Source organism: Cololabis saira, chromosome 5 (assembly GCF_033807715.1).
Source record: "Cololabis saira isolate AMF1-May2022 chromosome 5, fColSai1.1, whole genome shotgun sequence".
Lineage (NCBI taxonomy): Eukaryota > Metazoa > Chordata > Actinopteri > Beloniformes > Belonidae > Cololabis > Cololabis saira.
In genome coordinates, this window is record NC_084591.1 from 25,025,517 (window position 1) to 25,043,510 (window position 17,994).

Genomic DNA, 17,994 nt, shown 5'->3' on the forward strand with positions numbered 1-17,994 from the left:
AGTCGACAAACAGATCCTGATGGTGGACTCATCTCCCCTCACGCCACTCCCTGCTGGTGTGCTACTTCAGCCAATGGTGGTGCCCAGCGAAGACGTGAATGTCAGCCAGTTCAGAATCTTGGTCCAAAATGAGTCCATGTCAGAGACAGTCATACCAGTGGGAACAGTTATTGGGCACATGTATCTGACGGATGCAGTTACTCACCTCTCTCCATCCAAGACTGTTGACATCGAGTTTGATCCAAACCTGATCAACTTTGGAGACTCGCCTGTCTCAGAGGAGTGGAAACAGAGACTCCGTCAGAAGCTATCCACAAGGTCTCAGGTGTTCTCGCTTCATGAATGGGATGTTGGATTGGCGAAGGGAGTAGAGCACATGATCCGGATGTCAGATCCACGGCCATTCAGGGAGCGCTCGCGTCGCCTGGCCCCAGCTGACCTGGAAGACGTGAGAAAGCACCTCCAGGAACTGTTGCGTGCAGGGATCATCAAAGAGTCTCGTAGTCCCTATGCATCCCCAATCGTGATTGTTCGCAAAAAGACTGGAGCTGTGAGAATGTGTATCGATTACAGATTGTTGAACAGCCGAACAATCCCCGACCAGTACACAACACCCTGCATCGATGATGTCTTGGATTCGATGACCGGGAGCAAGTGGTTCTCCGTTCTTGATCTGCGGAGCGGTTATTACCAGATTGCCATGGCTGAGGAGGATAAGGAGAAGACGGCATTCATCTGTCCACTGGGGTTCTTTCAGTTCGAAAGGATGCCCCAGGGGATAACTGGAGCCCCAGCCACATTCCAGAGATTAATGGAGAAAGCTGTGGGTGACATGAATCTGCTGGAAGTCCTTGTTTACCTCGACGACCTGATTGTATTTGGCCGAACTTTAGAAGAGCATGAAGAGAGACTTCTTAAAGTTCTGGATCGCTTGGCAGAGGTTGGATTAAAAATCTCGTTCGACAAATGCCAGTTCTGTCTCCCAAAGGTAAAGTACCTTGGACACATTGTCTCGGCAGATGGAGTATTGCCTGACCCCTCCAAGATAGAGGCAGTTACCACGTGGCCACAGCCTACGCACCTGAAGGCTCTTCAATCCTTTTTAGGATTTTGCGGATATTATCGCCGTTTCATTGCCAATTACGCGGCTATCGTCAGGCCATTGTCAGAGCTCACAAAGGGTTATGCTCCGACCCAGAGGAGTAAGAAACCTGAGAAAGACAACACAAAGACTTACCTCAAACAGTCTGAGCCGTTTGGTGAGCGATGGGACCAGTCCTGCACAGAGGCTTTCCACAAAATTATCCACTGCCTTACCCATGCACCAGTGTTGGCCTTTGCGGATCCCAACAAGTCATACGTCCTGCATGTAGACGCCAGCTTCAAAGGGCTTGGCGCCGTCCTATATCAGGAGCACAGCGAGGGTCTGAGGCCAGTTGCCTTCGCTAGCCGGAAGCTGAAGACATCTGAGAGGAACTATCCCGTTCACCAGCTGGAGTTCCTGGCCCTTAAGTGGGCGGTTGTGGATAAATTCCATGATTATTTGTATGGGGTCAGATTCACAATACGTACGGACAACAACCCGCTTACGTATGTGCTGACGACCGCCAAGCTTAGTGCGGTGGGGCACCGATGGCTCTCTGCCTTATCCACCTACGACTTTGATGTTCAGTACCGACCAGGCAAACACAACATAGACGCAGACCTGCTCTCCAGGAACATGCCTGATGAGATTTCCGAGGAGTGGACCACCATACCACAGTCCGGTGTGAGATCCATCTGCAAGCGAATCTGGATCCCTGGTACTGTGGGCAGTCCACCAAGGTATATAGATCAGTTGGGAGTTTCTCCTGAATGTGTGCCTGATGTTTTTGCATTCCCGACTCACCTGGAGTTGAAGTCCTTGGAGCAGATGTCTCAGCAGGAGCTGAGAGAAGCTCAAGAGGATGATGTAGCCATCCGACATGCCATTCAAGCTGTTAAAAATGGAAAATGGCCTGAAGGAAATGGATCCAGTCTAGAAAGTTTCCGTCTCAAGAAAGAGATGGGAAAGCTAATGATGAAGGACGGGCTACTACATCGTCTAAGCAAGCGGCCCTCTGGAGCAGAACTAACTCAACTTGTCTTGCCAAGTGGGTTCAAAGAACTGGTGTTGAAAGCCACTCACGATGATCTAGGACACCTTGGTATTGAAAGAACCACAGACTTGTTGAGGAGCCGATTCTTTTGGCCGAAGCTTGCAAACGACGTTGAGCAGTACATAAAGAACTGTGGAGCATGTGTTACGCGAAAGACCCCTTGTCATAGGGCAGCACCTTTGCATCACATTACAAGCAGTGGACCAATGGACCTCGTGTGCATTGATTTTCTTTCAATGGAACCAGATTCTACAGGCATCGGAAATGTTCTGGTGGTGACGGATCATTTCACCCGTTATGCACAGGCGTTCCCTTCCCGAAATCAGAAGGCGCAAACAGTGGCGAAGATTCTGGTGGACAAGTACTTCCTGCATTATGGTCTGCCAGCAAGAATCCATTCAGATCAAGGGAGAGACTTTGAAAGTCATTTGATCAAAGAGCTTCTGAAGATGATGGGAATCCGGAAATCCCGGACTACTCCTTACCACCCGCAAGGAGATCCACAGCCCGAAAGATTCAATAGAACTCTTCTTTCCATGCTGGGAACCCTGGGTTGTGAGAAGAAGAAACAGTGGAGCAAACATGTTGGTTACCTGGTTCATGCATACAACAGCACCAAATGCGACGCTACAGGGTACTCACCCTATTTCTTGATGTTTGGCCGAGAAGCAAGACTTCCCGTAGACTTGTGTTTTGGAACTTCTCCTGATGGCGAAGCTCCTGGTTGCCATTCTCGCTATGTAGCCAAGCTGAAGGAGGACTTGGAGAGGGCTTACAAACTTGCTGCTGACACAGCCTACAAGACACATCAGAGGAACAAAAGGTCCTATGACAAAAGAGTTGGATTTCAAACCCTGGAGATCGGTGACAGAGTGTTACTCAGGAACTTGGGTTTGAAAGGAAAACACAAGCTGGAAAGTCGTTGGAGTTCTATCCCTTACGTGGTTTTAGGAAAGATGCCCAACCTTCCAGTGTACAAAGTGAAACCGGAAGATGGAAGAGGAGGAGTCAAAACTCTCCATCGTGATCACCTCCTTCCAATTGGACAGTTTGTAAGAATGCCAACAGTGGATGTGGAGGACAAGTCACATGTCAAGACAAGAACAAAAACAAGATCTGAGACACAAAAGAAATCAAGGAAAGTCTTACCTGAAGTACAGGAAGATCTTCAAGAGATGCAAGAGAGCATGGATTCATCTTCAGAAATGGAGTATTATGGATCTGAAAAACCATACAGTGCTTACCTGAAAGAAATCCTGGAAAGAGAAAGACAAACGGCTGTACAGTCACACCTCATCCAGGATGATGCTGATTCTTCTTCACCGTCAGATGGAAATCCTGCTGAAGACAGTTTGTCGGAAGAGGAAAGTGTGGAAGAGGAACCCGATGGTGTGAGAGAAGAGGCTGGTGATCAAGATTCAGAGGAAGAAAGTGATCCAGAGTCTGATAATTCTTGCTACGATAAGCACCCAGAGACTGTCACTAAGACAAAAGAGAGCAGCAAACCTGAAAACCGTCCAAAAAGAAAAATAAAACCAGTCATCAGGTTAACTTATGATGAGCCTGGTAGAGCTACAGATCAGCCTCTTACTATTGTACATAGAGGAGTTGTCATTAAGATTGGCAAGAGTTAAGTTAAACGAGGTTATGCGCCCTTTTCACTAGTTTCTTGTTACAGTACTAGAAGTTCATTAGGGTTTGATGAGGACATCAAAGACTTTTAGAAGGGGGAGGGTGTAACCCGGTTAAAAATGTAACGTGATATTCATTGTGTCATTTCATCAAAGTATATAAAAAAGTGTGAGTAAAAAGGTTTAAATTCATTAAAATGTATAAAAGGTTAAAAGCAATTTAAATATATATATTATATGTTTAATGTTTTATATTGAACTATGATTTATTTGTAAAAACAAGATGTATGGCATTTAAGGGGTTAATTGTGGATTGGCCGGAACGTAACTTCTCAGGTGTTTGTCCAGGAGGGACAATGAGAAAAGGAGGACTGATTAAGCAAGGAGAAGGCACACGAGGAGCCTTAAGGGAAAAGCAGGAACGAAAAGAGACTGCTGAGCAGACGTGAGTGACCAGGTTCGTGGAGGTGTTTAATCCAGACGCTCCAGAGGACTTGAGACTGACTTCCATATGTTTGTGAGTGAACTACTCCGCAGGTGAGGACGTCGGGAGGCTAGCGGCTAAAGCAGAAGCTAGTGGCTCACAGGACCGGACTAGTTGGCATCCCGCCAACTGCTTCGTCCGTGACTGTGGGGACGGATCGTGGAGCTGCAGACGAGGCGTGAGCACCGCAACTTGGGCAGTGACGGGTCTTTGGTTTCCTCGGGCTGGATTTTCTCTTGCAATCACCTGTTCTCCAGCCATCAGCCAGTGGGCAGGAGGATACAGTCCTGACCAGTAAGGTACCTTTTTATTTTTTCTGTGCCCGGCTGGGTGAAGCAACCACTGTGTTTATGGTTTCCACGATCCCAAGCTACATTCAGGCCTGCAACAAAAACATTAAAGGGGTACCCCGGGGTTTATTTTTCAATAAGCTAATAAGAGTGCCGGCTTTGTGTTTATAAGGTTTGTGGGTTCACATTTTGCACTTATATTAAGTTGTGGGAACTTAAAGTTCTGCATTACTCCTTTTGAGGTAAAAAAAGGTTTGTTTACATTTACTAAAGTTTGCTACAGTGTTTTCAAAAACAAGAGAGTATTTTATTTACTGTGTTTATTTGAAGGAAAGAAAGGAGTATTTCATTTTATTGTGTTTCCTGTGGAAAAAGGGACAAATAAGTGTTTTTGTTAAAAGAGGGATTTATTGTGAAGATTTAAAATCCTAAGAACCTTCATATTTTTATTTTTCCATTCCATTAAGAAGTTTTCAATTAAATAATTGAGAATTGATTTTTCTTAAAATTCTTGTGGTGTGTTTACTTACCTTAAGAGAGAGGTTTGTTTATTTCAGAGATAAAGATACCTTAGGGGTGTAAAATCTCCATTAAAAACTGGAGTTTAAATTGAATTCATAGGTAAATTTAAGTCTGTTCATGTGTGTAATCTGAAAAAAGAGAGATTCAAAACTAACATTAAAACTGAGTTAATCAGGGTTAAGTATAGTCAATATAAGAACCCAAAAGCCCTGCCCTTATTGTTAAGATTACTAAGGGGAGCGCTACAAATAGATATCATGAATCTGCCATGACAGCTATTTTGCATCAGTGAAAGCCAAAAATCCTGCTGTGTGTAGAAAGCTTTGGATAAGATGGTCTGCTAAATGAGCAACAGTTTATGGTAAACCATCCTTAAAACCATTTAAAAAGAATTGATGACCAAAAAATGTTTTAGCTATGTATTTGTGAGGTTAGTAAAAAGCCCACAGAAACTCTATAGGCTATGTCATCACAATGCCTTTGAAGCCACACCTGAGACATGCGTGATGTATGCTCCAATTTCTTAACATGGAAGCCAAGACTCTTTGTAGCAATACCACGTCATACCACGTGAGGATACATTGATCCACTGTGTTGAGGAGAGCTACTGACAATACAGATAATTAGTGGGGATGGTCCGGCACATCTTTTAATACCACTCTGTCCCTACTTTCAGTGTTGCTTTTGTGTGGTATGATGCCCCTTGTGGCCAGAATTGGTATTGCTACATATAGGGACTTTAAAACGAAGACATTCTGCAAGAAACCAAACCAATGCAATTTTCTATTATTCTCATTTTCAATTCTGTTTCTTCTTTTTTTATAATCATAAATATTAAAATGTGCAAACAATGAATTAAAATACTTGATTTAAACTTTAGGTTTGGGACTTTTTGGTTTACACATAAAACAAACACACAATACTCCTTCCCCTGTGACATTCAAAGGTTTTGTAGACACTGGGTTGAGTTGGATTTAGCATTCAACCTGAGTGATTAACATTTTTCTCATCACAATGCACTGATTTGGGAAAACACAAGTCCTTGTCTTCACGTGGGTGTTAATTTGACATGGGATTAAGAAAACAGTCCCACGCAGGGGTCTAGTACAGACACACTGCAGTGTATTGGGGTTTAGACACCGGTTTTGAAACAAGCATTTGTTTACAGGTGTAGGCAGATGGACACCGTGTTAGCTGTGCAAGTTAATGACTGCTGATTACAGATAAACACACACTAATCAATTCCTTCTTCTTTTGTCCTTGTCTTTGAGAATAGATGCTTTTCTCTTTAACTGCAGGCCCATGTCCTCTAATTTGGTTTTAGAATAAAAAGCTTTTTGCACTTGTTTGGAAAGAGCAGTAATGTAAACAACTGAAAGCAGATTAAATGTCAGTCAGGTCAACAGAGGTACACTAAGGAGAGTTGTTCCGAGTTTCATAGATGAGATAATATTCAGCAAGCAGCCAAAACATAAAACTCACCATTTACATTAGTTTTTTTATGTGACAGCAAGTCTTGATGGCGCCATCCTTCCATTTCAAGGCTGTACAAACCTTCTAATGTGTCCACGTCTGTTTTTCTACAAAACTGTTGAAAAAAGAACAAAAATGCATGACTTTCTCCCTTTTGGGAAGAAATATAAAAGGGCAAGGTTCCCTGTGGTTGGGCCAAGGTGGAGCAGAATTGTGGTTAGGGATGCCGTAAATCTCTGTTAAATGAATGTAATGTCCTCTAAAATTCTCCAAACACCCACTTTGTTTGTGTGTGTGTGTGTGTGTGTGTGTGTGTGTGTGTGTGTGTGTGTGTGTGTGTGTGTGTGTGTGTGTGTGTGTGTGTGTGTGTGTGTGTGTGTGTGTGTGTGTGTGTGTGTGTGTGTGTGTGTGTGTATTGAGTTTCTGAGGTGATATGTCTTCCAAGATATCTTGACAGCAGTTCTTAATCTTTTATTTAAAACCAGCTGTTGAAATGCTCACAGATGTTTTGAGTCACATCAAAGTGAAACCTCAAACATATGTTATTCTGAAGTGTAAGGCCTTACTTACAGCGTATTGTAGGTTCTGCACAGTTGGTTATTTTATATCAGCTCAGGTTTTATAAGCTGTTATAGTAGTATTTTACATGTAAAATGTGACGCTGTAAATGTCTATTGTACAGGGTGTGTGGCAGCAGAATCATGAATAATTTGCACTTTTTCAAGTGCAACAGACTAGCCAGCTACCTGAAGTCTGTTGGAGATGAGGTCAAGCTAGGTGGCAGGCCATCTGGATGGAAAGGTTACTGCTTTTCTGTAGGTCAAATGAGCTGACCACTGTAACTCTAAACCAAAGAAAAGGCTTTGCGGGATATTCCAACACGCCATGTCACAGCTACTGAGGCGCTTTCAAATATTGCTCACTCTGTAGGTGGCTGCTGACATCATTGAGATGGACTGACCCAATTACCTTTAACTTCTGTCTGAAGTCAAAAGTCCTCCTACTTGAGATTGCCTTCAGCAGTTTGTTAAATGGTAGTAATTTGTTCATAATTTACAGAGCTGTTGCACTGACCAGCCTTTACGCTGGTCGGAGCAGACCGCTTACTTGATATATCTGATGAACTGAATGGTTGGAAGTATTTTATTTAAGAGGACAAAAATGAAGCTCAACGTATGCATGCAAAGCAAAGCAAAGCTCTCCATAACCTTCAACTTATAAGTAACCGGTTTTCAATCATTTTTGAAACCAAAAATCTCTTTACACTCAATGAAACTCAACAGTGTTGAAATTTATGTGAAACTCTCAGTGTGGTGCACTGTAATAAAGAGAGGGTCTCAAGCAAACATCTCACCAGCAGGATACAAGTTTTTACCCAATTTTTGTATAAAAGAAATGAAATGACATAAAGGTGATGATATCTTTCTGCTTCGTAGAGAGGCATGCTGGATTTATACTCTGAGCCCTTTAGCACAAATGAACAACTACATTTGTCTTGCTTTCACTCAATATCAAATTAATGTACAAGTATTTGTAACATTGAGAAATATTGATTTTATTCAAGCTGTTTTGTCCAATTAAAGGCATAGAAATGTAATCAGTGAACTCGGGTCTTTGTTTTTTTTGGAACGCTGTTGTCCTTCGGTTGAGAGGCTCCTGATCCAGCCGCCTTATTTCCAGAAGATACAAAGAGTGTTGTAGTCCCATCAAAAAAACGAAATTACATTTGTGTCCAAGCATGAATTTAGATAAAAATTACACTCAACAACCCTTGAAGACCATCATACCAAATCAAAGAGCATGCTGTGCCGCGTTAACACACATAGCAATCCAAGGACACACTACCACACACCAGCTGGTGGGCAGACATATTTTCAAAACTCGCCAGCCTCAGATGAGGTGACAGGGTGATATTACTGTATGTCATGGTGTCATGGTGTTCAGAGTTTTTGAGTTGGGATGACCTGTAGACATCCAAATATGTGTTCTTGAGTGTGACACCTACAAATATCTAATGACAACTCTCCATCGGATTTTTGTATATATGCATAAAAAGGACCAACACTTAAAATTTGCACTTGAGGAGAAGTTCTGCAGAGTTGGAGTTATATACGCATCTGACCACCAGATGAGAGCCACAGTTATTGCTCAGGCTTGCTGGAGAACAACCTCAGAAAACAACCTGCAGACCAAATGCAACAAGTGTCTCGTTTCTATGCTTGATAGATTACTACTGTGTGTTATTTTGTCTCAATATTGGTATGTAGTTTGCTAACAGTAATGTAGAAATAATGGTGTTTGATCAGGTTAGCTGTGATGCACTGGTCTACTCAGGGTCTACTCTTGGTTCCCAGTCATACTCAAGCAGTCATTAATTCTGCTTGCTACTTTTCTCTTGACACTCATTTCTTAATTACCCACCACTCCACTTGCTCTCTATCGCAGAGTTCTCTGTCAGGGACTGCTCTAGTAGTGGTTGTATTTATCGCGGTGGTTTCGCTTTAACTCCTTAGAGCAATAAAGTCAAAACATGAACAGATTTGGGTTTTAAATTCACAGTGAATGGGCACATCAATTTTCACTTTTGCCTCATTAAAAGATTACCAATAGCATGTTGCTGCAGTAAAAGTTTCAAGGTGCCTCACTTAAATCAATCCATTTTGGATTTTTTTCAAACTTTGTGAACTCTTCAAACACTAATCGTCATCTAAAATGACTCAAATTCAAGTTAAAACTTTCAAGTTTTTATTGAATGATGAAATAACCAGTTGCATTCTAGATCTTTTTTTTATCATTACATTAACAAATGAGAAGATGAAGTTCGACAGTGCACAAAGGAGTGCTAAAACCAAGCTCCATATAAAGCACTTTTTTTTTGCTATTAACATGCATATAGAATAATAGAGGAGTTGTAGCGGACAATCTTTTGAAGTACCTTTTGCTACCAGTGTTTACATGCTTGGGCTCCTTTGAGAAGCATTGTGAAAGTATTGAGTATTGGAATGTTGTGTTATCTCAATTAATTCTTTTAATTTAGACAAAATTATGTACAGTAAGGGTACACATCATGAAGTTTAATGGAGTACAGGGCTTTCATTACTCCTTCTGCCCCCAAAATACTAGATAACCACAAATGGGTTGCAACTCTGGGTTTTATATCTGCACTCTGCGGGGGACAGCCGCTGCAAAGAAGATAAAGCCTTCTGCTTTTGCCTTTAAAATTTCAAACCAGCTTGATGTCCACATAATTAACACCAGCATTTTCCTTGAATTTTGAAAATTCAATTGGTTTCTACACAGCCAGTAAAAATGTTTGTAAATGTTTGTGCAGCTGTAAATGTATCACTGAACAAGATCGTTTACAGCACAGAACTTTTTAATGGTTCTTGTGTATCAGAGGAAGTACAAACTTTAGTTTCTGTCTGCAAAGCAGGAACTATGAATGATTGAAGTTAAAAGCCATATGTTTTGTACTGTAGGGTATTATTTACTATCTACCTCTGAGAGGGTACTCTTGTATTGTGCATGGAACCTTAGACACAGAACCAGAATCTCAGATTACAAAAGTAAATACGTAAATAGCATCAGTATAATGGCTCATGACAGTTGTTTGGGTCACCTTCTGAAGTTTACATCAGATGCAGACAAATTGTTTGTCAAACTTCTGGTTTCCCAGTTGTGGAAGAATTACATTGTGACTTTGACTTGTGTACCAACTGCACTCTTGAAGTTACATCAAATTAGTATTCTTATCTGCAGTATGAAGCCAGCCACAGAGAAAGAGAGAGAGAAGAAAAATAACCATGGGAGGGACAAGGAGGATCACTGGGGTAGGGTTATGTTTAGCAACCCCTTGGAACCATTGAGTCTCAACTGTCTGTAGAGTTTGTGTAGCTGCTGGGAACCATGATAGATTCCATATGACCTAAATGCAAAACATACATTTGTGGCCAAGACACAAAACATTAGCAGCCAAAGAGAGGTTTAAGGTGTGACAACAATCAAAAACACGTTACGGACTGATGTGTAATTTGTCCTGTGACCACAGTCGAATTCTCTGTATGACACCATTATTGCAAGACACCTCGCCATAGTAACCCAGAAATGTTGCCCATTTTGTCCTCACCTAGATAGAAGCAGCAAAAATGCAGTTGATGTTTTGCCAGTGATGTGATGTTATGGAGTCCTGACCAAGCCTCATTTGGTGACAAGTTTGGACTAATAATGTGTTGATGCAATCTGTGCGGTTCTGCTGCTGCTCTCGTAAGTCAAGGCTTCTATTCACAGTTCCAGCAGGGAAACTGCATCCTCCTCTCTTGCGTGTTTCTATTTCTTTAAAGCAACTGAATTCATGTTGCACAGCATCTGAGTGAGCAACCATTTGCTGACTTAGTCACAGTTTCTTGAGGTCCATGTGTTGGTTGAGAACACTCAGATGCTCTGTGTGTGTGTGAAGCCAGTGTAGGTGTAAAAGTCTGAATTAATAAAAATCAATCACCAGGAGTGGTGTAACTGACCATAGCAATAATGTGTGGGAAGGGAATAGAATAGAGAAGCCAAGTGTGAAAAGTGAGAAGAAGGATGTGTATGTGCTCACAATAGTATAAGAAAGTTACTGAAAAAAATATAATGAGGAATAATGGATCACACTGACCTTCTGCTCCCTATCTGAGTTATGTGTTTCTAAAGGAACGCTGCATTAAACTATCAATAACTGTGTGTTTGTTCAATGTAAAGGAGGCATATGCCCTATTTTCAAGAACTGACAATTTCCTGACCTTTTAATAAAATGTCTCAGTCACTCATTGGTCAAACAAACACAGAGATACAGTACAGCAACTCCCTATTCAACGTGTTTTTACAGCTCTGTTCATAGCATCTAGTTTAGCGGGTGGAGTCAGTCACTCAGCTTAACTCCCACCTGTCCCTCGGGGGGTGTATCTTTTGAAATCTGTGTGATAGCTTTGTGGGTAAAGGGTAAAATGGGGAGGCTTGATGCAACATTAATGGAGAAAGGTATACTGAGATGGTAAAGCAACAACAAGATGACATATTTTCCAGAGAGATTTTTCAACAAGACAATTGAAAAACTACTTTATCCACAAATTATAAAAGCATGACTGAGGAACAGGAGGAGTATGGGTACCGGTACAGGCCCACCTGCAGTTCTGACCTAAGCTAAAAATCCAACAATGTCTTTTGCAAACTTTCATATATATTAGCATGAAGAAAGGGGAAATAGCTACAAATGAAACACTTAATCGTTTGATATCCTGAATTGCAGATAAAACATAAGAGCAAGATTATAAAGTGTGAAAAGTGAGAATAAGGACGTGCATGTGCTCATTAAAGTACAAAGAGGTTAACATTATAAAGAGGTTAACGCTGTACTGTTTCAATTGATCTTTGGATTGTGCTACAGGGCTGGGAGAAAAAAAATATGAAAATTATAAAAATAGATGGATATTCACTAATGGAATTAAGTTGATGAGAAGGGGAAAAGGCATGAAAGTACAGTATCTTGGGTTGTAGTTCTCTGGAAATGTCAATCAACTTTACTCTCGGTATCAAAGTTTGCCATCTGACTGATTTATATGAAAGGTGCCAGTGTATGAAAGCTACCATGTGGAAAGACTTTATTTTAATCTTCCTGCTCCCAAGATAAAGAGTACATTCAATGGGAAGATTTATGCTTTTCAGTAGGAAAGACACTCCCCACCCCATCCTGCCACTGCCATGCGTACCATCCGACCTCCTAAAGGCACCACAAGGCCGATTAACCTTCGTCATTACCGCTGCTGCAGGCCCTCTGCTCCAAAGTAAAGCTCAATATGGAAAAACGGGATCAGTGAGAGGCAGAGGTGGGGGTGGGGGTGTGGGTGGGGGTGAGGGGTGTTGCTGGATAGCAATACAGTAGAGGGCAGGAAATGAGTTGAATAAAAAAAATAAGAAAATGCAATTTGTCACACCATTGTCAGCTTCCTTTCCCCTCGGTCCCACTACAAGAAGAGTATGGATTCACGCGGAAAGGCTGGTGTGTGTCAGCCCAGCTGCTGCAGCTATTTAAATGAGACTCACGGCTTCATGAAGTGAGACCGCGTATCCTTTCAATATGCAGCTCTGCAACCGCTGTGCATGTCTCGATGAAGTAGGGTACACAAATAGCAGGGAGAGAGGGAGCAGATGTAGGGTGAGCTGATTGAAGCAGAAAACAGAATAAACCACACTTTGAAGATAACCCTCCTAATGTGTGTACGATGGTACTAGAAAGTATGGGAGGGGGTCTATGGCCTTGATGGCTTTCTGGGAGTCACACAGTGACTATAAAAGAGGAACTACATTCACGGAACTGTAAAAGCGAAGAAAAAGTTCTTTGTCACTACAAATGTTTTTTATTTCATTAGATGAGGAAATCTTTTGAATACACAGCAGCAGTCAACGAAGAATGCATGTGTCTTGTGCTGGTTCAGTTTTCTAAATGGCACACCTGTGGGCTGTGAAAAAAAGACTTTGTTTAGATGCATTACTATAAGAATGATCCTAAAGGATCATCTGAGATCATCCAAATACATAATGGTTACTCCATTTATTTCATTATAGAAGACGTATAATGTATAATTCTGGCCAAACTCTTTCTGGCCAAACATAACAACATTACCATAACCATGATAAGTACAAATATTATCCGTTTTTCGTCTTGTGGCACTATGGCACAGGACGCTTACACGCTGACACGCCCCAAAACAAAATGTCCTTTTAAGTCAAGTCAGATGAACGCCCTTCCTGAGCCTGGTTCCACAGCTGTCCTGTGCTTGTTCAAAGATAAAGTCCTTATTCCTTTAATTGTTTTTTTTTTTTTTTAATATATTTTCATCCCCAATTTTTTCCCATTTTATCACCCAGTGCTCCTACCTAAGTGACAGTCCTGGGCATTGCCATCCTCTACCAACCCCGGGAGGGCCTTGCACTGAGCTCAGGTCTCCTCCTTAACCTGAGGAGTGAGCAGGCTGCATCTTTTCACCAGACAGGGTGGGGTTTCTCCAGACGGACGTAGCGCATGGAAGGATCATGTTATTCCGGCTGGATCCTCCCCACCTCATCTGGCGCCCCGGTTGGCCAGAGGGGGCATGTATAGCCCAGGACTGTGTGCATGTTTTTGTGAGGTAGCTCACATTAGCTACCCAGGGGAACACGGGGAGAACATGCAAACTCCACACAGAAAGGCCCTTTCGCCAACCCCACCCAGGGTGTGGGCACTGAAGTCATGGGGAAACTAACACGCACTTCAGCGCCCACAGCGTCCCCGGCAGGAATCGAACCCAGGACCTTCTTGCTGTGAGACGGCTGCACTACCAGCTGCGCCACCGTGCCCCTATTTAATTGTTTTTTTAGTAATTGGAATGAGATTAACTGTATTCTTGAAGTGCCTTGAAATAACATTTGTTGTGATTTGGCGCTGTATAAGTAAAGCTGAACTTAACTTAAATTTGGCCCCGTGAAGGACCAGCTATACCTGTCCCGGAGGAGAGGTGGGGTTGGCTCTAGCAGCTTCCAAATATCCCAAATAGGAATAAGTGGGTAGTGATAACGCATGGATGACGGGATGGCCTCAAAAGAAGAACTGGGTGGATTGCAGCTCAGCTTCAGGAAGGCATCAATATCCTAATCAGAGTCTGTAAACTGGTAGAACTTTGAGAACTCTGTTAACTTCTCCTTCAGTAAGTCATCATTTAGTTGGGATGCTTCAGTCTTGGCAAGTGGATTTGAAGCCTAAACCAAACCAAAAGAGCACAGGTGAGGGTAAAGATGAAAGGGGAATAAAAAGGAAAAGAAGAATGCAGCTATTGCAGTTGTTCTACTGTGTCTGTGTCCAAGAGGAAAATACAAACTATGAGTATCTCTAACATATAACACAGGTAGTACTGAGGGTTTGATATAAGTTAGTTATAAATACAATTCCTGCCAAACATGTGACTGTGGACAATGGAATTGTGATATTAGCATTTAGCTCAAAGGACCATTGTGCCTGAGTGGAGCCTCACATGGCTATTAATGACCGTACCGTTTTAATCTTGTTTAATCTGCCTCTTGTGAGTTCCTCGGCTGTATGGCTGCGTAATGGGAAATCTCTGGAGTAACCTGTTCATTTTGATCAGGTAGGCTCTTAAAAGGATTTTTACACAGTGTGTCCTGACGATGTTCTGCGCAGAGGAAGACCATTTTTTTCTTCGTGGTTTTCTCACCATACTAAAAGGTTAAATGAAAATACAAGGTACAAGTCGGAACATCTGCTTTGATGGAATTATAACCATCTGGTTTGCTCCCCCATCTGTCAAAGTTTGGTGGGTCGATTTGTACCAAAGGAGGCCATTTAAATTAGGAGCTTGAAAGACAGACAGGTGGTCCAGATGATCTGAATTTTGAATTTAAAAAAATAAAAAATAAAAAAATGAAGAGGGCCTGACTCAGCAACTAAAGGTGGATTAACATCTACGGACTTAAGTCGGCTTGGGATCACCTCCTCTGGTCATCGGACAGTGTTTTTGCTCAATTAATCAGTGACAGACAGCAGTTTATGTTTTTTGTATGCACATGTGAAGAAGAATTTACATAAATAAATAAATAATCGTGTCCTTACCGTGTCTTATAAGTAAAAAATTCTGAATATGACTTCAGATGAATAAATATTACATCATGCCATTAACAAAAACTTGAAGTCACACATTATCATGATATTTATTTCCCTGTTGGGTCACAGGGAAATTAGAGACTGGACCAAAGAGCAGAACAGGTTAGTTGTCATTAGTTCAACATGGAATTAGTTTGAAAGTCTCTTGGCAGTTGTCGTTTGTGTGAAGACTGTAGGTTATACGTAGTTTGATGAGGCTGACAGACGGGCAGAAGATAGGACTACAGATCTGGTGGAGAGTGGTGAACAAAAATCACAGAGAGCAGAGAGAAGATGCAATGTGTGGTGAAGAGACGATGGGAAATAGCTGGCAAACTGCTAAAGAGAGAGAAGCCGTGCTCACAAGAACACAATGAAAGAGACAGACAGAGGAAACGCAGACAGATGAAGAAAAGAGACACAAGGAGAGATAGTTCGTGACTGCCAAAGGCAATCATGACAGGTTGTGGAAAAGTTTGGGCCCATTCTTCTTCACAGTGTTGCTTCAGGCGGAGTGCTGGCATGGGTCTAGGTCATGGTAATCCTGAAAGGTTGTTTCTTGAAGATGTTTTGCCTCTTATTCAGAACACCCCAACCCTCATACTTTCAAGCTTATAAACTGTTAAACGTAAATCACGGACGCCTCCGCCCCTCCTGTGTGTGGATGGGACTTTAGTCCATTGTAAGTTGGGGCATGCTCTGGTCACACAAATAACGGTACAAATAGTTGTGAAACTTCCTGGGGAGCAGTAAAGTGGCGATCTGCATGACCTGCAGTGTTCCAGAAATAAGAGAGAAAGAGAGAAAGGCCAGTTGTTCTCTATTCAAGCCTTTTTGGGTTGCGTCAGACCCTTGAGGTTTGCTGGCTTTTATGTATCAGGACTCTAAAAGTCCCGCCAGAGCATTTCAATTAGACTGAGGTCTGAACTTTTGACGGTGGAATCGCAAGACTGTTATCCTTTTCTGTTCCTTTTCTGTTCTCATTTTACGTTACTTGCGCCAATTTAGGTTAAACTTGAGCTGTCGAATAGATGGCTCTAGAAAACTTTGATGTAGTTCAGAGGAGTTGATGGTTGACTGAACGACTACAAGGTGCTCAGGTCCTGCGGCTGTAAAACAAATCCAAATATCACCTTTCTACTACATGCTTGTTGTGAATGATTTATTTGTGCCGATAACTGTGTAGTTTTCATTAAACATGGTTATATACTTTATAATTAAATATCTGCCATGTCCTTTCAGAGAGAAGAGACTTCCGTCTCTGGTCTCTGGAACGCCTTTCAACCCTGCTGTTATTCTTTTCACGTTTATTTCCAAGGACAACCCACTCTGACATTGAGCTGGCTGGGACCTCCAGTACTGTCATGAAAAAATCCTTTTCCATTTCCTGATTGGTTGGAAATAGCCTTATAATCAGCAAATCGAAGCGAAAATTGCAGCTTCTCTCAAATCATTGCTGATGTCGTTCCTCTTTGGGATTGTGTTAATACACTTGAATACTCTAAATGTGAAAGCTGCCAGAACCTCTTCTTTTTTTCCCCCCGTAAAGGGTGCTCACACTTGCTGAGGATCAGTTAATCAGGGGTGGCATTGAATTAGCAGCACCTGCCTGCTTCCACCAACCTTTTATTTTCATTACCCAGTTCACTGGGCCAAAGGTGGGGTACGTGTCAGACAGGTCGCCAGCCCACAGGGCCACACAGAGACGATGAGACAATCAACCTATGGACAACTTTAAAAACACCCATCTGGAGGACGAAGTTGGTATACTTGGAGGAAATAATACAATATAATCAAATAACTACACAGGTTTCAGATTAAAAGAGGTGCGCTGAGATTTGAACTGTGGGTTATTATTGTTAGTAGTATTATTATTGTTATTTAAACCTTAGAACTGAAAGAGTGGTGATTTTCTTTTTCACACAACTTGACATGTTTTTTTATGGAAAAATCGAGTCGAGTACTTGGATGCTTTCATCTGAGAGAAAGTTCAGAAATCCTCAATTTGGACTGTCGGGACCTTGAACAAGGCTTAAAGTGGCTTTCACCCCAGAGTGATGAACCTCTGCTTGCTTCCCTCTTTTTCATTCAATAACCTAATCTGATACAAAATGTCAGGTCAACTAATACTCACTAATTGCAGTGAATGAAGGGGGGCAGAAAATGCCATCAGCAAGCCAAATGAGTTTTAATTACAGTCTATAAGCAGCTATAGCAGATCTGTCAATCTCAGAGTCAATTGGAGCAAGGGGAATTCGAAGAGAAAGGAGGGAGTGAAAAAAGGGCTGGAAGAAGAATGCATGGAAGAAGTAGGCTTATAGTAAATTAGAAAAGAAAGGGATTGCAGGTGTTTGCTCAGCCAAACCCACAGAGAAGCATTGTTTAAACTATGAACACAAATCACTGTGAGTAAAACTCTGCTGCCCTCTAAAGGCTGCACCTCTCAAAATATGAGGCTCGCCAAGCAGTGCGCTTGCCCAGGTCTGTGTGCGGCTCTGCACATGTGGCCAGCATGCGTACATGTGTGTCCTGATTGCTCATACAACCGTAAACCCCTTTGAAGGCTCTCCAAAGGACTGGATGGGTTGTAGACGCGGGGGTTGGGCTACCGCGGGGTTGGAGAGGGAGGAGAATGGCGATGATGTGAAGTGAGAAGCATGAAGGAGGGCCAGCGACAGCAACCAGGAAGAATGGATTAACACACCTGAATGAACCCTTCCCTCACACACTCATGCACACACAGTCAAGCAGTTAAAGCCAGTTCAGCATCAACTGAAATCCCCCCTTT